The sequence below is a fragment of the Rhynchophorus ferrugineus genome, unplaced genomic scaffold (genome assembly GCF_030347505.1).
Source record: "Rhynchophorus ferrugineus isolate W39M unplaced genomic scaffold, kcgeb_rfMv2 rfM1, whole genome shotgun sequence".
Taxonomy (NCBI): domain Eukaryota; kingdom Metazoa; phylum Arthropoda; class Insecta; order Coleoptera; family Curculionidae; genus Rhynchophorus; species Rhynchophorus ferrugineus.
In genome coordinates, this window is record NW_027472580.1 from 25,496,211 (window position 1) to 25,519,719 (window position 23,509).

Sequence of the window (23,509 nt, forward strand, 5' to 3'; positions counted from 1 at the left end):
CTTTGGGTTTCTGTGAATACTATCCATCATAAAATTTAGATTCACAACTTTGACAATAACACAATTCACCGTTCGCATATTTTTACTGCCACAAAACAAAAAATTGGCATATAAACTGAACAATACATGTATTGTTTACACAGAAGCAGTGTTCATATTATTTTGTATATTTCCTGTATTTTATTTAATATATTTTAATCATCTTTCTGGGTCATTATTGGTAGTTTGGAACTCTATTACACTGAAGACAGAAATGTCGTCAAAGTTTACTGACACGTAGCCCATTTTTGCGCATAAACTATTACCAAAAAATAAAAAAATAGTAAAAGGTAAAGATTGTGATGTTGCTTATTATGAATTTATTTCGTGAAACCCTAACTATCAACAAACTATATACCTTGACTCGCAATATTCATTTTAGGCGACATTTTTTATTAAAAGCTCAACTCAAATTATTCCACAGTCGATATCTTCTGATCTGGTTCGTCGATTTTTTTATCTTCTTTCTTGAAGGACTTTGATTGAAAATATTAAAACCGAATCACAGATGGTTCAGAAGCAAATCCAGAAATAGTATTCGACCATTGTTTGTTAACAACATTGAAGCAAATATTGAACACAAACCTTTTTTATTAAAGGTATGTTCATATGCAGGGTGTTAAATACATTTGTCTTACTATATATTGATCACAATAGTAATCGATATTATCTTATATAGAAAATTCATTGTGCTATAAGTTTAGTTGCTTAGAAATATATAGCAATCGAGCTCTAAATCGAGCTCTAAAAAGAGTAAAAATGTAAAATGTGCCGGTAAAATTATTTATCTAGGTTTGAATTCGTTATCGCAACACTTTCAATTTTAAATAAATCTAAGACTTTTCAAAACATATGTGAAGCCTCCAGAAAGCAGAATCCTGAGAAGATTTTCTTTAGAATGTGTGAAATAACTATGTGCCAACCAATCACCAACCAAATGTCACTTGCTACTACTGGTCCGCTTTGATAGATATTTATAGAAATGGTTTCATTTGGTTCATCTGGATCCCAAGATATGCAGAGCATGACTTTATTACTGTGTGAATTCTGCTTCGGTGCAGATGGGAATGGCACTCCTTGACTAACCCATAACTTTTTTGCTTGGTACTGTTATAGTGTATCATGTCAACTACTAAAACTTTTCCAAGTGATATTTGCAGTCAATTCGTGTAATATCCATATTTCCTATTTGAGATGGCTCTTATTGCATGTAAACGGTTGGAAACAGTTTATTCATCAACTGTTAAGCTGCGTGAAAGTTCTTTGAGATTATTAACACGTAGGTCCAAGCGGACTTTCAATTCATTATCTTCAAACTTTTTCTTGTTCTCCAAACAATTCTTTGTCATAGGTAAAAAAATTACAGCTTTTAATCTTCTAAATTACAGCTTTAAATGCTTAAGTATCTTCAAATGAAACAACAAAATTAAGGTGCTCAAAAGCCAATTTTGAACGTTCCTTATATTAAATATAAAGTTATTTTCTATGACTAAAACCAACTAATTGAACGAAAAATCAATGTACAGTTAAGTCAGACTGTTTAATAGCTTTTTAGGTAGATTGTTATTTACACTGATCAAAATACATGCAAGTATTTTTATTAAAGTTTCGATTTTGGTATAAACAAATTTACGGTAGACAGTTATTTACAGTAGTATTAGTCTAAGGTGGGAATAAATGTTATGATACATAATAAAGAAACTAGTAACATGAATCTAGTAGAAAATACCGATGCAATATAGTCCCCGTATAATTCTCATCTTAATTAGAGCGACATTTGCAATAAACTGAATATTGTTCGGGCGCTCAAGGTTAGAGAACGGTTCCAAAATTCTAGGGGAATTAACTTAAGATGATTTAAATTTGAAATTAATTCTATCAATTTAATCAAGAGAACAGCTTGAAGGTCATGAAATATTAATGAATGATAATAGGCCCGACCAGCCGGAGTTAGAGATACGGAAATATACGCTCTGATTGTCTGAGGAAGCCTGGTCTCGTCCATAAGGAAAATGGTTTGTTCTTACTATTTTGTCTTGTTAAATTAAATGTGTTGAAAGAGACGTTGAGTTTTTTATTAGCTTAAGCGCTTTTCCACAATATTTAGATTTAGTTATATTTTGTTTACTGTTTCAATTAAATAGTATTATTATTTATCGTATATAATAAATTTTTTAAACAGGAACTTTATTCTACGTAAATTTTGGTTTCAATATTAGCATAGATTGTATACTTTAGAAAATTACCCGAAAACCTAACGTATAGTCTATAAAATTAGTTCTAGGATCAGACAATAATTTCCTTTCCATTTTATTTTATTTAAAAAGGGACAAGACGTTGTTTAATACGTTCGAACATGTAACCGATTCAAACTATAGTCTATTCAAACAGTGAGGCACGTGATCAATATGTGTCTGTCGAAAGTTGTAAATCCGATTTAGAGTCAGAAAATATTGTCCTTATCATTTTATTCTATTTAAAAAGAGATAGATTGCTGTTAGAGAGGTTCGAACGTGTAACCGAGAGAGCCCGAAAAAGTTATCTGTTTGTCAGACGTCTGCAAAATTCTTCAAAATATTATAAATACCGGATTATAAACCGGCAAAATAACGCTTTGTTATAATAAATTGCAAATTGCTGCTGTTTTTATTGATAGTAATTTTTTGCACGTTGCAGTTGCATTGGATATTAGATTCACTAACATATCTTTAAAAATAAAAAACAATGTGACCTTAAGTTCCCCAAAAAGAAACAGTATTTATATGAAACAGGTGTCGAATCAAAATCAGCTTGATCAGAGATCAAATATACGAAATGTATAAAAACAGTAAGTAGTTCTTTCAATCGAAGCATAATTTAATACAATTATTTGAGAGAAAATTGTTAGTCTGGCAAGTATCCATAAAAATCCAGAACATATACAGCTATTTGGGGATGTAGAACATCCCTTCATACAATGTTGGGTAATATAGGATTTAAGTGGTATAAAGATGACCCACAATGAGGTTTAATGTAACTTCTAGAGATGGTTTTTAAATTAATACAATTTTTAAAACATACAATAAAATCAGAGAAGAATTTTATATCAATTTGTATATTTAGATGGGACATGGATATTTCAGAATGATACACTGGGTTATTCATGGCAAAATGTATATATAATTTATATAATATATTATATAAAATAATAAATATAGTGAAATGACAACAGAAGTTAATGGAAAAAGGTAAACGTTGGAATAACTATCGATTAGGTTTTATTAGTCATAACATTTATTTCAGACATATAGTTCTTCATGCTAGAAACAGGAATGGTTTTATTCCTGCAGTAGAATTAGTATTTTCCCTAAGTCCAACGGTGACTACCATGGAGAAATGAAGCATAAATTGTTTTTACAGTAGTTTGAAAATCGGCTTTTAAATAACTTTTAAATAACTTGGAGGAAACATCAGTTATTGTTATATACAATGCACCATATCATGGTGACATGGTGTATCAAAGTACATAAAATAAGTTTCGAGGAAACCATGTTAAAGAATGAACTATTTCAAATTGTTACTCGGTAAATATATACGAAATATATAATTGCATTGTACATAATTGACATTTTTAGAGATAAACCTGAGAATAAATACATAATAGATCAGATTACTGAACGTTATTGCCACGAAGTAATACGTCCTTCTCCCTGGCACTCCATATTTAACCAATTGAGTTGATATGAGGTATTGCAAAGAATTATTGTAATAGACATTGAGGTCGATAAGAATATTCAAACCAGAACTGTCTGGATTTCTCGAAACACGCATTTTCTAAAATAATACCTTGGGTTTGGATGAGCTCGATCAGACATATTAAAGAAGAAATAAACAATTCGTAGTATCGTGACCAAGTTTTGAGAGATTGGAAATAAAGAGCTTAGTTATTCACTTGATTAATGTTTCTGAAAGTGACAGAGATTGAATAAAAGTTAATGAATGTTGGTTTATGATTGAATTCTGATAATTACCAAGACAGGATGATCAAACAGCCACAAAAGATATATACAGGTAGCAACACGATAAACGAAAAAGAAATATAGTAACATCATAATGATTTTACAAGGAAACATTGCATCGAAAGAAACAAGAACTATGCGTAAACTATAAATATGCTCTCTAATGAAAGTAAAATACATTACTCAGATATATAATTGTCAATTAGGTGGATTAGACCTTCGGGGGATATCACTACATAATAAAACACGCCTAGAAGTCTACCTATACTAGTGTATAAGTACTAATTATAATTTTAAGTTCTTCGATAATATATGCATTAGATGTACTATAATGTTAAAATAAATTATAATACACAACATTTTTGTTTCACTATTTTATTTAGATTCAAATTTTTGTTGTTATATGTCAGAACTAAAAAATATTAAAATTCATTACTGAGGCAATTTTGAGACTTTTTGATGGGTCATATATATCACTACTGTCTTGAACAGACTATATAAAATTTGTCTAGTTATGAAATGATTTGATAATGCTCAAGCCTAAAAGTGATATCCTTCTCCCTATCATTGGATATTCAATGAAGTTGTTATTCGATGTGGTAAAGAATAAAAAATTACTACATTAAACAAGCAGATCGATAAGAATATACAAGCAAGAACTATTCGAATATATATAGAAGGAAGGTTGTTTTCAATAACATTCTTTGGTTGAAATTGAAAGATGACCTTTGGTTGAAATTTAAATGGCGGAATTGCCAACTAGTATTATATTGGAAATTAACAGTTTAGTGATTGGCTTGAATAGTGGCTCAGAGAGTGACAGTGACTAAATTAAATTTTCCGGATGTGGAATTATGATTCAATACTAGCAGTTACCAAATCAGGGTGATGAGAGTGGATACAGGTAAAGGTAAGTATATAATATAGGATAATTGTATAAAATCATATTATAGAACGCGAAAAATATATATGCATAGATATGTGTGTAAGTATTGCAAATATGCCAAATACATTAGAGAGTAAGCAGTGATTAAATATAATTTTATCAAGAAAAATATAAGGAGGTAGTAACAAAAGAAGCTACAGAGATATACAGTAAGATTGCAATGGCCTGATTAGGAAAAACAGCTTTAAAGGAAACAAAACAAAACATAAAATGGTATATGTGTTTTCTAACGAAAGTGCAATACATAACTAGGTAATTAAGTCTATTTTATTTAAATTTGAGTATCGTTGAATATCCAAGTCAAAAATTAACTAAACTAACGCAATATTGCGACCTTTTGACGTCATAAAATTAATTGACATGTGTCAGTGCTTTATTGAAGAGACTAATAATCAATTCAATTATCCCAAATCTTCTATGTAAAACATCTGCTATCCTACTGAAATATTGGATATGGAATATAAATTTGTGCATAGGAAACAAAAGGTTAGCTTCAATTTTGACCTAACTTTAATAATTTAATTTCAAATTAATTTGATAACAAATTAAACTTTTTGTAACAATTTTCCTCAAGTTCTAACAAAGAAACATGTGATTGTTTACAACATAACTTAGTTAGTAGATATAGTTGACCAATCTCAATGTATTCTAAAGGCTTTCTTCCGAAAGCGTAATATTTGATAGCCAGAATAAAATATAAGGCATCCAACATCCTATACATATTCGTGTTTTCGATTATAATTATTGCACCGCTATCTGATTAATTATTAAGTTGTAAAATAATCTTGATACGGCGATATCAGTTGTGATTTCGATCAAATTGCATTACACTGAATCATTACAAATATTTTTGTAATATATTTTATGATAAGAAGACCAAAGTAGAGTACAATAAATGTTAGCCTGATATTGCAATTATCGCTGACATCCAGCTAGAGCAAATGCAAGAATTCAAAAATTTGGCGTCAGTAATATAACAAAATTTGGAGCTTTACAACTTTTAAAAATTTTAAAATGTTTTAAAATGGTAAAATATTTGTTTTTTATACAGCCGTAGTATGACAAAAAAATGTTGTAACTTACTTTTTTACAATAGAATAATACAGAGAGAAAGTTCACACCTATTTTCAAGCATATCGATTCAACAGAATTTGAGATATCATATCTATCGTCTTGAAAACGTTTTGAGAAAAATGCGTTTAACGTTTATTAAAGGGCCAAGCTTTGAAAATATGACAAAAAATTGTTTGTTCAAATTTCAAAATTAGAAAGATAATAACCTATTATTATTATCATTTATTATTTAATAATAATTATTACATATTTATTCAATGATTATCTTATTTTGAATTGGTTCACTAAATAAAATCATTGTTTTGTGACATCATATATAACTCCCAACGAACACCAATATCCTATTAGAGTGCGTTATATATTCAATGTTCAAGATATCAGAGACTATAAAAATTTGATGGCGTTAAAGTAAATTCACAACAGACTAATTATAGAACTGCTAAAATTAATAGAAACCTTATTACATATTTTCAAAACATAAAATTATGGCACACTGACCCAAAGATTAGGTTCCATAAAGTTTGCGTAATTCTGAAAACTCTCTGTATTTCATAAACTGACTGATTACCAGAAATTAGTGTAGAAATCATCAGTAGTTTCCAAAAATGTTGGTTTGAAGATAAAAATTTACCTCCACAAAATATAATTTAAAGAACGTATAATTTACTTTAATTAAAACACTAACAAAAGATAAATTTTACTGTAACTTTTAATGTAACAAAGTTAAGGTTATTTGAACACAATTCAATTAAACTACAATAAATTGTAGAGTTTAATTGTAATGTTGTTGGACTTGAAGAAGCACTCATCTTTAACTATGTTTACAGACTACAATACTTTATCTAAATAATAACGTAAGTAAGAAATAATTTCCTTTGTTCTGAACAAGTTTAATCGTCTATTTCACTCTATACAACACTGGTAAAATTCTATTATCGAATGTTTTTCGAACAAAAGCTATACAAACAAAAAGGATTATGTACATTTTAACCGAATACTCGTTGTTATCCATCCTGTCAAAGTCAGGATTCTTCTACCTTCGAACAATTACAACGTTGTCAGGTTGACTTATTATCGTCGCGAGAACTTGTTCAATTAATTAGCATTGTTTATGGTCTGGTGAATGGGAGTACCATTGCCGGTGAGCTGGCTAAATCGTAAATTCGCTAAAGCCGAATGGTTCGAAATAATGATCTTTTGTGGCGAAAAATTAAGCTCACAAATTTATTTTATTTGTAGTTCTTGACGTAAGAAAACAAATGGAGTTAAAATTTGGACTAATAGACAATTCAATTACAGAATACTGTACAGATTTATGCAATGCATAAATAGGTCATATAAAAATAAATAATTCTTTTTATTACTAATTCTGTTAACTAATCTATCCTGAGTTTAATAACATATATCGCAGAACGTGATGCGAGTAGACAAATTGATATAAATCTGGCTACATAATATGAAATTAATAATTTATAAGAACATAATAAAATGTCTTTAAATACGAAGGCTAATAATATAGTGCGTATAAGTCACGATATTTAAGACTGTTATTTATTTTTAATGGTATGAAATCAATATGGCAAGTTACATGATTAAACCACAAAACATAGAAATATATTTCTAAGAGAATGCATCCTTTACCCAGGAGTTTTGCTGAAAGCCAGAAATCGCTTGATAAGGTAAACAATGATAAACTTAAGGGGCTCTCACAGCAGTATTTATATATGCCTATAAATGTTTGCTCTTTGCGTTTTACAGCAGAAGATTATAGACCCAAATGTGGCAGACCACTGTTTAACAAAGATGCAGTTCCCACTTGCAACCTAAATAGTCTAAAAAGCAAGTACAACTTTTTTTGAAATAGAGATACATCAATACTTAAAATTATGTTATGACTCTATACATATCATATAGTAATAGAGAAAGATGTGCTTTTAACCTCAGGCAGTTAGGAGCCAGACCATACGACACCAAAAAGTACAAGTAAGGGTGTGTAATATCTTTTCATTATTTTGTTCAGCTAATGTTACTCGACCACTTATATTAACACACTTATGTTACATAGTACTACAGAAGAGAAAATTCGTAATGGTTAGGCTATTTCGACAGGATAGTTTGGAAACATTTTTTGGAAATATTAGAAGCTATGGGATTAGAGAAGCTTCCGCGATACCTAGTCATTTCGTCTCGGCATTCAAAACCGTCATGATCAACAATTTTTTCTCTCAAAGATAACCAGGAGCCAACTATGAAGAGGATGTCCAGAAGGAGACTTGAATAACTTACGAAATTTTTCTAGAAGCGACGTGGTAACTACAACAGCCTTCACATTATCATACATGGCTTCCATAGCAGTTCCTACACGTTATTATTAAAAAAAATAGAGATGAGTATCAGAATACGTATGTGTGGTTTTATTGCCAGAAAATGATTAAAATTAATTAAATGTGAAGAAGGCTGTAGGGCAACAATTTTAATTAATGTATAATTAGAAAATAAGTTGTCATATTACATGCTGTTTTTTATGTATTTAGAAAATATTTTAAACAAATGTTAACTAGTATTTAAATTAAATATTTTATTAAAATTATAGTTTTTAATTACCCCTTGTAATACAAATAAATTTTATTCCTATTTTTTAATCCCTCCTGTATTAAATAAACCAGCTTTGCGCGACCTCTGGTGGCATGCCAGAGCATATTTTGATCACAGTCTTGTACAGGGGAGATCGCATTTTAAGTCTGTATATTTTGTGGATTAGACAGAACGGTTATATACGACTTCAGGATAGCAATGCCTTTCTCAACAATTACTGTTTGATGTGAATTTTAGGCCAATATCATTTCTATGATAATGTGATTTTACTAGGAACACAAAAGATTTAACCGTATGTGAAATAGCCATGTAATGTTTTTTATTTGACACCGTGAGACATTATCTAATTGCTTTTTCTAAAGTTGCAGATTTATACAAATAAGCTGCAATCGGCTATAAAGGCCTTCTCACAAATTTAGTCACATATATGCTACAGATTGGCATGACCACTCAGATATTTCCTACTTTTGCGATAGCCTCGGTCTGAATCCTGCTGGGGCATGGTCCTAGGTAGGAGTGTAAAATTCGACAAGGAAAATGATCCCAGTCACGCCAGTAACCAGGCTGGGTAAGACCGGATGTCTTCTGGGATGATTTCTAAAGTTGGTCACTCATCTGTTGGTAGGCTTAATGCTGAGGACCGCGGTTCGGAGCCCACGTTAAATTGTAGGTCCAGTCTAAATAAATCCATAGTTGGTAAAAGGAGACTTATGTATATTTAAAAAAAAAAATTAATTAACAAAAAAGTTGTTAAAAGCAATATTTTAGCTACTTAAAAGTTGGTTTATCTATGTTTAAAGCAATTTATAAAACTTATTATAATTTTATTATTATAGCTGATTTGTAAAATAGTTATATAATATAATTTATTATAAATAAGTTCGAAAATAAACAGATCAACTCTCAACACTGCATATCTCATTTGTTATATACGTCATATACATATAACATTTTCACATCATTTTTCATTGGGTCTGTAGACGAAAGGAGAGGTGAAGCTTATCTCAATGACGCCCTGTTCATTTTAAACTGTAAAGCTAAAATATAAAATCTTCTGCTGAGGCAAAGAGATATGAAATAACATATCTTTTAACATTAAATACTAATATGTCTAGAGGAACTTCGGTTTCGGTAGAACGGGAACTGATAAGATAATACGTCAAATTTGAGGATGTGGAAGATAATTTAAGAAAAACGTTTCCCTGCATAGATAAATTATATTATTTTATAAACAATATTAACACATAATATTAAATTAATGTAGTGATTATTATAGCTGATATAAAATAAAATATAAAGAATATGGAGAAATAGAAATGTATTATTTATGTATTATAAACGTTTTAAACATATTATTTTGAACGCACAAGAGGATCAAGAAATGGCCCGTATTCGTAAGTCGTATTATTTTTTTGCTGTTTTCATTCACGGTCCTCGGCATTAACCCTACCAATACTGACCACCTTAGAGACCATCGCAGAAAACATTCGGTCTTAGGTAACCTCTAACCTAGAGCTATTCACAATTACTCTCACAAACATAAAGTACATTCATGCCCTAAGGGATTTGAATCTGCGAATAAAGCAGTAGTATAGCCCAACTGAGGCTACCAGACCGGCAGTATGCATAATTTAAACGTAACACTACGGACACCAACACTATACAATAAATTAAAACAACAGTTAGTAGAATAGAAAAAAACGGTAAAAATTTAGAGATAATTTGAAATTTTACTAGAATAAAAAGAAAGCGGCAGCTGCATACTCATGATATTATGGAAAGTTTCTAGTCAAAAAAAAAGATACAATTCTATCTGATACGCTCGAACATGAAACCGCCTATAATAGTCGTCAGTTGTAAAACGTCTGCAAAATTCTTCAAGACATTAATGAAAATATGGTGTTATAAACCGGCAAACGTTGTTTTGGCGCTTTAGTTATTTTGATAAATTTCAATTCGCTACTTGTATAATATAATATTTGTGATTACTATGGTTTAAAATGCAGAGGCCTATAAATAGTTGGTCAGAAAAAGATTACGTCTCTAATTAACGACTTCAAACAGGAACGAAGTAATGAACGGCACCCTTCTTTTCAGTAGAATACATTAGAGTTTTTGTTGGAAATATTTTAATAGTGTTGCAGCGGCACTAACATCTCAAAAACAATATAATTTTGGATTCACCGAAAATAATTCGTCTACATATTTTGATGTCAGTTCTATTCGGGATTAAATTTATGAAATGTATAAACTGTGGATAGATATTTCAATATGAACATAATTTATTACAACTATTTTATACATTATTGTTAGTATGGAAAGTACCCATAGAAAACATAGGCAGACATACAGCTATTTGGGAAACATAAGTCAACTCTTCTAACGTTATTAGGAAATAGGATTTAAGTAACATCAAAATGATCCATGAAGAGGTCTAAGGCAACTTTCGGACATCGCATTTAAAAGAATTAATTTTTGAAAGTATATAATAAAATTAAGGAAAATTTGTTACTTTTTACAATTTTTGTATAAAAAAGCAGGAAATACCAAGAGAGGGTGATGTGAGTGGAAACAACTAAAGGAGAGTATATAGTTATAATAGTATAACTGCAGAATGCATTGTAGTTTGAAATATTTTTTGCATAGGAGAGGAAAGAATAAATACTAACTGCTTTGCAGATATGGCAAATGCATTAGGGGGAATGCAGTAATTAAATCTAATTTAATCAAGACAAATGTAAACAGGTAGTAACAGAAGAAACAAAGGATAAATACATTCATATCAGAATGAATTGACAAGAAGATACAGCAACGAATAAAACAAAAATATAAAACGATAAATATGGCCTTAAATGAAAGTAAAATATATTAGTTGGATATGCAATTGTAAATTAGGTAACCTAGACCTCCTTGGAAAAGCACACGTGGTTTAGAATAGAGTTCAATGCAAAATTAATAAAATAACTCTAACGTACAAACTATTGTGGGTGTTTAATTAAGTCATAGATTAAGTCGTTCGATAATATAGGCGTTAGATGTACTCTATATGAGATGATATGCTTTATTAACAGAAGCATTATTATATATATATATATATATATATATATATATATATATATATATATATATATATATATATATATATATTAGTGTAAAGATACATTAATATAAACATTGTTTAAGATGAAACCTATATTATCTGATAAACATTTTTGTTGAGAGTATTGATTGTAAACTCATTTGTATCCCGTAACAAGCAAATATGTTCTCTATTACGATAATAATTATTATCAGATTTAAATAACGTTTCGAAATCGCGTATCCGAAATTGATTAACAAAAGCCGTAATTTATTTCGAAAATGGTCCGTCCCATGAAACCCAATAAGCGGAATCGCTGAAATGGAGTTCGTTTGGAGGAAATTCGGACGTGTTTTTTTCCTTTGTCATTGTGAAACAGACGTAATGACTCAAAAGCTGAAAAAGTGACAGGTAAAGAAGCGTAATTGGGTATTTCGACAAGGATAACGAAGTATTTTTTCCTGTAACGGATGATTTTAAAACAGATTTTTTAATTATTGGTGTCGAAAATCGATCGAAAATTAATTAAACTATTTCAATATAAAACAGAAAAGTGTTTAAAGACAGTAAAACTTGATTCATTTTTGAATTAAGGAATTTTTTGATTACTTGTACAATTCAGGGAGCATATATATTAAAGTGGAATATTATATTGGATAATGAAGCAAAAAAAATACAAAAAGGTTTCAAAGGCTTTATGTTTTATTTAATACTATGACTGGATAAAATCTTCAATAATTCTGATTAAAATGCCAAATGCATTAGAAATTCTGGAACTGGATTGAGTCTCTAGTCAGTTAGATCGAACAAGAACGCGATGATGGGGCCCCCTCTTACCAGTTAAAGGCGTTAGAGAGGCAAGTATTCATACTATTAAATATTACTATAATACATAAGCTGATGCTTTTTATTATTGTAGCTGCACTTAATATTAATAAGTATTTACGCAATATATAATCAGGTGTGAAACCAAATAGCAGCACAATATAAAGCAGATGACAAAACACGATGACATTGTTAAGAGGTCTATTCGGGATTAAATTGATGAAATGTATTAAAAGAATCAGTGTTTTTTCTTTCATAGAAATATTATTCAACACAATTATTTCTGATCAAACTATTAATTTTGGAAATATCTATAAAAACTTAGGAACATGCAGCTCTTTGTAGCATGTAAGTCATCCTCACCCCTTCATACACAAGGAACGTAGGATTTTAGTAGTGTAGATATAACCCAACAAAGGTATAACGGAATTTTAAAACTTTTTGAACGAATAACATATTTAAAAGCATATAATAAAATTAAGAAAGATCTATTATTTCAACTATGTATCTAAATGATCTCTATAATCGTCTAGACGAGATATGGATGGTAAAACTCTAACAAAGAGTGTAAAGACTAAGGGAGTTCATGGAAAAATGTAAATGTAAGAATACCATGTATTTTGTTACTTATAATGTTTTTAATTATCAATTACAGATACAATATTGTTCGTGGTGGAAACAGACATGATTTTATTCCTCGAGCTGAGCTAATGTCCTGTCACTTTATAAATATGAATTAAATATTTGAGTAGTACGTATCTTAATTTATTTTTTTTAGAAGCAACCTAAAAAAGGCACACTGTGGAAGAATAATTGTCTACAGCAACATCTTCACTTCGGATAAACTCCATCAGGAAGGCAGAAAAAGAAGTTGACAGATGGTGGAATGATTTTTACTAGCAGTGATTCTGATAATGAAAGGGACTGAATGAAACCTTTTCTTTGTGGGCTTATGGTCCAACGCCAATAATATATATATATATATATATATATATATATATATATATATATATATATATATATATATATATATATAACAATAACAATCTTGATAAATATCGTACAATATAAAACCTCTATATTACATATAAATCTATGTAAGCATAAATTGGGTAAATTTTTGTAAAGGTCGCGGCCAGGACGACAGACCCAGTACGTTAAAAATCAGTCGAATCAAAGAAGTAGAACCAAAAATAGTAACTAAAAGTACGACCGAAACAGTCGTAGTAAACAGTAAATAGTAACAAAATCAGTTGGGCCTCAAATAGCGACTGAAAAACAATCGACTGAAACAGTCACTGGTAAAAATAGTAAAATCAGTCGAACCAAAAATAGCGACGGAAACAGTATTAAACAGAACGATATTAAAAAGTAGTCAGTAACTAAATAGTCGATAGTCAATTTCAGTCGATAGCTTCCAACACTAAAAATAACCGAAACTATATATATACCTAATAATAGCTTGAGTTTCAATAAATGTACTTATCAATATTCATAGTATCACTTATATAATAGTAGAAGATTTGGTAAAACAAAAATTATAACTCATAAACCTTATTCTATTCACATGATATGTCGGAAAAAAATGGTTTTACGACCATAAATATTTATACGAAAAATCGGAAAACGAGGACGGAAAAAAAAACAGGAACACGAATATTAAATTATGAGTTTTAAATATCGACGATCGAAATTCGAAAACCAGAAAATATTGTAGAGTCATTTTAATTGGTACACGCCCTACAAACCGTTTGTGTGCTTGCTTTCAGCTTTGGGAGCGTATTTTATGGATGAGTACGTATAGCTCTATTTTGTGTATATAAAATGTTTTAGTTGTCACGCTCTGTTCGTATGGGTTGTGAATGGGATATAGCAACTTCTTGAATATTGCATGCTCATATGTTTTTATAATATTTTTGACTACCATTTAAAAAAAACAACTGACAAACATTATATATATATATATATATATATATATATATATATATATATATATATATAATTGTCATTAGTCCATTGTCAATTAGAGTATGTCCCTTCATGTTTAACATGGAACTATCAATTCATGACATAATATTTTAATAGCAGGTAGAAATTCTTAGGGATAAGTGACTTTATCTTATATAGAATGCTTCATACCACAATCTGGCAAAAGTGTGTGGCACATCGAAAAAGACAATAGAGCACACACCTTTATTTTCTAGAGATGTTTCAAATCATATTTTTAATTCAATGTACTTGGTCAATTGTTGAGTGTGCATTCCTAAAACTAAACTGGTGAGATGTTAACAGCTTTCTTTGCTCGCAAATATGTTTGAGGTGTATCATAACGAATAAAATTAAAGTAAGTCATACAAATAATTTCAACTAATATAAATTCAATATAGTATTTGAGAGAAAGACACACGAATAACAACTTTAATTACTATCTGATTTAAATTAGATTTTACCCTGACATAACAATAGTTTGCAGAACCACTAACCCTTTTTAGAATAACAACATGATATGACCAAAAATAATAAAGAGCAATAACAGAGTGCGTCCAAGTAACGAGGAAAAACGAAATAAGAAAAATTCGAAGATAAAAAGAGACTCAAAGAACAAGATCAACACAATATCCATGACGAGAAGGCCATTATATTAATATATTTTCTGACGAAGTGTCTGTAGATTCGCGTTGTGGTGAATGTTGTACCTAATTAAAAATTTAGCAATACATTACCAGTTTAATTACATTATCTTAGTTCAAATTATATACCTATAATATTCACTTGGTGTATTATTTGAAGCCAGCAAAATTTGTACACGGTTGTAAAGGATGATATATCTATATCTAGACCTTCAAAGAACCGTCATATAAGTATGTTAGGCTACTTTTATGGGGACTTATGGGTTTGAGGACATTGAGGTGCATACAGCTCAATAATCAGTAAGAAATGATATTCACGAAAGGTAGTTATGGGGATTTTTCAGAATTATTTGCCCAAAACCCCAAAGATATAAAATATAAAAACGATATATGAGTAAATGATAACTATGTTTAATGAACTACCCATTGTTACAAAAGTCTTTAAATATAAACTATAACTTTCATTAGTATTACGTATCAATGGAAATATTAACAAAAATTTTATTCTATTAAAGCTAAAACAAATCATCTTTAAAAAAAAACCCAGAGCCTCAAAATAATTATTTAACAAATAACGACAATGGTATATACAGTCAGAGCGTCCATGATATTTGCTCCTGCTGTTAATGTACTGACAATGTTATTAGATGCTTGTATGTATTTTGATAGGTAAAATTTCAGTATAATGAATGTAAACAACCTGACCTAGCCATTAAATTGCATTGCCTTAATATTTCTCTACATAAAACATTTTTAACAAATGAATTAAACCGACTTCAAAAAAAAAGGAAACCACTAAAAGATAAAAAATAATCAAACTTAGATTTTTAACACGAAAAAATAGTCTTAAAATAAAATATGTGCATAATAATCATTGTAATAATTAAATACAAATACTCAAAAACCTTATTTAACCTATCTACTAAACGTATTTTATATTCTATTATATACAAACAATTTAGCTTAGCATCTACGTAAACCTATTCATATATTTACAATACGATTTTAACTATTACCTACTGACTACTTTGAAGTCGGTGCTGAACCCAAATTGTTATATTAATTTAGACTTGTTTAGTTGGTAATTTAATATTTTGTATATGTCACAAAATTATATTATTATTTTTGTATTGTTTAGACTCGGCACCGCCCTCAAAGTGATCAGTTGGTAGTATTTAAAATAATATTGTAAATATATAGATTTAGGTAAGTATTAAACTAACTTAATAGTGTTAGTGAATCATGCGATGGGAAAGATCGGAAGGCGGGAAAATAGCTAAGACAGGTATTAATTGAAAATGCTTTTTCAAGCTATTTCAACATCACAATCTCACTGATTGCTAGGCAAAAAGTTTATTGTTACCGACAATGAAAAGTGGATTTGCTGCGACAGTCTCAAGAGTCAAGAAAAGTCATTCACATCGAAAATGATGCGAAATATTCACGGGCGTTATTTTAATTTACTGTATATATCTACCGATGTTATTTGAACAAATTAAACGACGTATTGTTGTAAATAGAGTTCTGCCACACCCAACATGCTCACCAAACCTAGTGCCTTCTACTTATTACTTGTTCATGTCAATACAGAATAGAAGTATAAAAATCGATGGATGATTGGATCCGTGCCAAAAATAAATGCCTAATACTTAAAACCAGTTCTATGTTATTATAATGTCTAAGGTTATTAGTAAAACTACTAATATTCTCTAAATTGTATTTGTCAAAAATAGTGGTTTAGTATAAATCGTATCGAATTTTCTTTAAAATAATTGTATGTTTTAATAAAATAAACATCTGAAACGTTAACTCAATATTTTCGAAAAAGCTGTTCCACATATATCTTTTGCCCATTAAATAATATTGAATATAAAACACCATATTATGTTCAAGAAAACTACGTTAAGTACAGCAGATGTATTATAAAAGTACTATTATTAACATTTATGTATAATAGCAAGGATCTACATATTCATAGATTATAAAAACGAATGTCCTATAAAATGTTATATGAAGTTGTAAATTCATGGTACCCAGCAGATATAGTCCAAATTAACCCCAGATGGTAAAATGAAAACCTGTAGGTTTGATAACCACATTAAAGCCAAATAACATTAGTTAAAAAATACTAAAAAATAAGAGACCATTCAAATATCACTAGAATCATTCGTCTGTACGAAATACAATCAATGACTTAAAATTAAAGATAGAAGAGCTAAAATTTCGTTTCACCATTACAATTTTAAGAAGTTCTAAGTTTCTTTCACTAGTAACTACAAATCATTCAGAAGAGTAGTATATCAAGGCATGAAGGAATAACAAGCCGGACAGTTTGTTTAAACATTTGATTGGATTTGTTTTTTCTAGTTCCACTGATGTGTTAATTATAGAATTCGTGTTGGTTGGTTTTATGATTTTTTCAGCGCGTGGTTTTTTTAGTTAGGTATTTTTAAAAACCTCCGAAAGTTTATCGAGCTCTGTGTAGGATTCGACGAAACTTATATTGGTAATTTTTTATTGCTGTTTATTATCTCTGTCAGTGCTATTGTTTGATATAAATTGACAGCGTGATGTTTTTACGTCTTCCTTTAGGCAATGATTATTTCAATCATCATGTTTCTAAAAATTAAATAAAAAATTAAAATAGGTTTCCTTTACTCCTGAGATGTAAAATTATAATATACCAAAACACATTATATATACATTTCATATTATCAGTCATTCGATATCATCAGTATTGATATGTTGCAGATGGTGATTTCGCTATGTTTTATAAATAATACACTAGACGTAAATGATATCAATCAATTAAGAAAATGTACTGTTAGATTCATTAGGTAGCCTAAAGCTTAAAATACTTCTCTCACATCCTGTTAATGATTTGTTTATAGTTGGGTTAATTATGATTGCTTAAGAATTTCTTCGTAAAAGAAATTCACCCTTCTATCTGAGAACCCGTCATGGTTGTGATGAATTGTGATCCAGTCAAGCCTCTAATCTTATCCGACGAAAACACCATCTTTGCTTTCTACCTCTTTACTTACTACTTATCTTTACCTCTATTTTGGAGAGTTCCAGAAAATTTTAAATTATGTTACATATTTGAATTAATCTCCATCTTTAGGAAGTGATTTTACAGATTGCTATATGGACCCCATTTATGTTTAGAGTGGTAAAACACTTTTTACAGAGGTACTAATATTTCTTGAAGGACGCTCCTTTCGTCAATTCTAAGCTTAACTTTTCTAGCGACCAACTCTTTTTAATCCAATGATTTACTCGTGCTCTGTTATTCCATAGACACAAAAAGCAAGAATTTGGTAAAACCAGCTTGTTATTCTGACATAGCATGCGTAAAATTTTAAAATCTCTACACACGTTCCAACCATGGTCTTCCTATTTTGATTTAATGAATGTATAATAACTTCATAAATAATAAAATGTATATTGTAAATTATGCATCAGCCAATACAATACAAACATCTAAAAGTTCATTTAGAGCTGTGAAAATATATAGTAATAGAAAAAATGCATGAATTAGTTACATATAAAAAGCGTCAGCCCTTTTTTTATTAACTGAGATTAATTACGACTAATATTTCTTATATATACCGTATAATTAGATTAAATTGTACCATAGATTAAAATAGTGCGTTAAATTTAAAAATAAGATATTTACAATACTATGGTTATTAATGAAACTGTGGGTTTAAAAAAAGGTAGGATTTTTCATTCCAACAATTTCAGCCAGTATATTCAAATATACTTCAAACACTAATTAATAAGTTAATAATGTTTTGAACCATGACCTTTTACCACTTTTCTAGTAAGATTTTTCAGTCGCTATAATTTTTCTGAAATTTCTAGGAGAAAATCTGATCTAAATAATTTTCAGAATCCTACGTTGAAGCTATCTTTGCGCCTTTAAAAGTTTTGCAGAGATCGGAACTAATGCTGGTCGGACGATGCAAGGTCCAAGCTTTACGACAGAAGACTTTCCGGCCAATCTCCCTCAATTTTTGCCGACTCACTTGAAATATATTTGCAGCCTAGTATTGCTGTAATGACCTTCTGTATTGATCAATTGTGATAGTTCTTTTCAATCGCATTAGTCACTGATATTAAGGGGCCAAATCAATGGTTCGGCCTGATTTGAAGAGAACATGACGAGCAATTCCTTATCTAAGCATCAATGCAGACTCGACAAATGTTTTTAAAGCTTTTTTCACGATCTGTTTCACACATCCTTTTCCGACGTAATTTCGCGTAATCATTCGTTTCCAAAACAGCTCCATTTCATGGCGCCTTAGTAGTATTTCAGAAATTAGAAGTCGATGCATTAAATATTTTCTTTTCAATTCATGTGAAACTCATACATTGAGTTTCTTTAACAAATCTGTTTAATGGTCGATAATTAGTTTCGTAGATATCTCGCGAGATGAATATAGTCGGTCTCTTATATTACTTTTTATAAATAAGAGTAAGTTACAGGTAATATTTAAGAAAAATAGAAATTGGGATGCATAACTGGCTTAACACTCTAAAAAAAGTACCTTCTCTAACAGAGATTTCTAAATATTTTAGTACATTACTGTCTATCTGAATCACTGACTGCCTACTTCACAGTTAGACGCTCTACTGCTGTCTACCCTATTACCTTAGACTTTCCTTATTTCACTTTTTCAGGTTCCCATAGCGAACAAATCGTATTTTGCTTATTCAATGATCTCTACCTTAATCCTCCTGAGATTTATTTAACTCATTCTCACATCTATAATTTGCGATTTCTGCTAAAATTGTTACTAATCCACAATGTCCTTGGTCAATCAAAATACTGTTTAGTATTTGGGTATTCTGTCACTACTTTGTGTTTTCCTTGTGTCTTATTCCCATGTGGTATCTTGAATGCACTCTTATATTAGAGCTCTATAGATCCATTTATTTTCATATACCCCCTTTGTTCGACTTTATTTCTCCTCCAGCTGTTTCGTCAGTTGCTTTATAATTTTGTGGTTCTTCTCCTTCTCCATTTACAATTAATGTATGATATAAACGAATTAGTCAATTTGTTTGTAACATTTACCTTTAGTGATCATTAAGGCGATCCTTCTTCCTAAGGCTAAGAAATGTATTTGAAAGCTCTGTGTGTGAATTTGATGATTCGAAATTCCAATAATATATGACTATATGACTATGTGCTTTAAGCAATTTCATTTCATAGCCCTAAATTATTAACTCATATTCAATTGATAGCTTTAGTATTCCAAATTTCCAAATCCAAAATTTTAACAGTCCTTGGCAATATCTACAATATCTAATATCAACAGTAGTTTTTTACCCTTGATGTTGATATAGAGACATATGTATGTTATATAATATGGATAAACTATTCGCCCATCTGTTTTTTGACTACCTGAATGGTGATCGAGTGAGACAAGTTGGCCCTTTCTTACCCTGAGTGTCGCTTTACATTACCGTTCAACCAGTCTCTTCTTATTTTGTTAAATAAGTCAGATTTTAAAGTATGTTAACTGCTTTTGTTTTCTAAACCCTATACCATGGAAATTTGGGTAGAAACAGTGCAGTTTTGGAGATCTCCTAAGACAAACTGGGTGACGAAGGTACAGGCGATACTCAAACATAATATTAAAGCAACTATAAGGTATCCAGACGGAATAACAACCTCGTACATCCCTGTAGCCGTCTCTTTAAGAAGGAGGTGTTGTAAACTATCCGACCATCTGCTTGTATATGCGAATTTTATGATGAACGTGTGAGACGGGGATTGTTTTTTTTATCCCCAGTGTCGCTTTGTATCGCCATTGAACTAATGGCTTCTTGTTTCCGTTAAATAAAACATTATTTTCAAGTAAATTAACAGTTTTTTCTTTTCTAGCCCCTTTCACATATTATAACTTGTAAACACAACAACATTAGACATAAAATATAATTGAAGAAGAAATAGTCCTGAAGGAATAGAATAGTAGTCAATATACAACTTATTTAGTACTATTCTATCTAACTATTTGTAATGTATTCCTATTAAAATAAAGTGTACTATTGTTTAAACATTAGTAATTATAATTATATTATTACATTTTGAGCAAGAACGAATACCATTAGTGGTGAACATGTGTTATATTATAAGGCTATTTAAATTAATGCAGATACCAGCATTGTTTTTATTTCATTGATGTACTTCTTGATTTATCGAATAAGACGATATCGATAATTAGATTTATGTTATTAATTATTTAGAATATATATAATTAAAAATGTATTAATTACTAATATATTCTAATAGAAAGGCACATAAATAAAATTATGTATTTCAATTTTGTAATATAGAATTATATATGCCATTATTGATTAAAAACGCTGCCGTTCACGGTGTAATAAATTGATTAATTTTCGTTGGTCAAGGGTAAGAGTGTGTCGATTTTGTCTTAACTATATATGTTCATTGTGTTGCTAGTATTTCGAATATGTTGCTGTTCTAAACAGTCAGTTGTCTGATTTAGTTTTCAAGATTTAGTGTTAAATATTTTGATTTAGGTTAAATATTATTAATATGAAGGCCTTTGGAATAAATTATGTTTCATTTATTTACTTTAGTTCCTGCATAATTGACTATAGATTACAACAGAAACTGTAGTGACTAGTTCTTACCTTAAAAATATCGAAAAATGCAATAAAAAATCATAATAGTCCACTAAACAGCCTTTCACTTGACCTCATTTCCCTCCAACATCGTACGCGAGGCAAAATATCGATTTTTTCTTTCAACAAATCCAACACCGGCGGTCCTCACATGGCGATATTTCTATTAAACCCCTTCCTTCGCACGGGATCCGCGATGAGAACCTGTCGACGAATCGACTCGTCTCGAGAGTAAAACCGACCGACGACCTCAGCAACAAAATCGGAAAAAGAGCGTACGAAAACGAGATCCCCTACAGGTTGTTCCCTTCTTATGGTGGATAATAAATCATGCTATTGTCGACGATAGCGGGGCGTCGCGACGCCGTTCGGTACGCTGTGACGCGAACGCTGTCCACGACGGCCTGAGACGGACTGGAGCGTCGCCCGATGACGCAGCGCCGCGACGGTAGGAACACCCCTTTTCTGCTTTGCGTATATCGCGGGAACAAAAGCCCAAAGTTTCGGGGTAGGTACCGGCAAATGATGGGGGGGTTTCGAGAACCACGAGGCGTGGGGGCATGCGGGGACGTGTTTTGAATTTTTACGAGGATGGACCGTAAGGTGCCGGGGATTATTCTAGACGTGAGCTTATTATTTATTGAATGGCGTAAGTTTAAGTTTTACAGGTAGGGTAATAACAAGATTTTCGTACTTAATCCAGGTATAACACGGTATGGGATTAATATATGGTAAATTACCCGCTAATGCAGAGCAACAAGACAACATTACTGAATGGAAACAATAATAGTTGTAATATTGTCATAAAAATAGTATTACGTTGTACCTATCCACCTATCTTAATATCGGTCTTTCTGAGAGTATTTTTCCTATTTTCACTATTGTTTTTATATTTTGCATTTTTATTCTTCTATTCTTCTTTCTCTTTAATATTCCCCGCTTTGTTCGATTTTGTTCCCTTCAGATATATTTTCATTTCTTTGATTCCTTTGTAGTTCTTTCAATTCCATTGCAAGATATTAACAGATCAATTAAAAGTTTTCCGGCCTACCATAGTAAAACACAGTTTTTTAGCAAAATTAGTTTTTTATACAACATAATTCCCTTCAAGGATGATACACTGATTATAGCGACCCTTCAACTTTTCGATACAATTTTTGTAGTACCATTTGTCTCAACAATTTTACCTCTTCATTGGACGAAAATGTTTTCCCAGACAGCATTCTTTTGAGATCTGAGAACAGGAAATAGTCGCTGGGGCCAGATCTGGAAAATACGGTGGATAAGGAAGCTATTCGAAGCCCTATTCATGGATTTATGACACGGTGCATTGTCTGCTTCACGCACTTTTTTTTTCTTCAACTGCGGCCGTTTTTCTGCAATTTCGTCCTACAAACGGTCCAATAATTCTACGTAATAGCCGCTGTTGATGGTCCTTCCTATTTCAAGGAGGTCAATGAAAATTATTCTATGCGCATCCCAAAATACAGATGCCGTAAACATGCCAGCCGACTGTTGCCTTTTCCCACGCTTTAGGGCGGGTTCATCGTGTGCAGTCCACTCGGATGACTGTCGATTGGACTTCGGAGTGAAATGATGGAGCTATGTTTCAACCATTGTCACATATCGGCGCAAAAACTCAGTTTTATTACGCTTGATCATC

At 30.6% G+C, this 23,509-nt stretch overlaps 1 protein-coding gene across 1 annotated transcript in view; it reads right to left on the reverse strand.

Moving 5' to 3' along the window:
- Shaw (Shaker cognate w) overlaps positions 1–22,247 on the reverse strand; it is a 455,944-nt gene extending 433,697 nt beyond the window's left edge. The window contains exon 1 of the mRNA XM_076403676.1: positions 21,856–22,247. The gene's annotated coding sequence lies outside the window, so the exon portion shown is untranslated. The remainder of the gene's footprint in view (positions 1–21,855) is intronic.
- Positions 22,248–23,509: the final 1,262 nt, after the last annotated feature.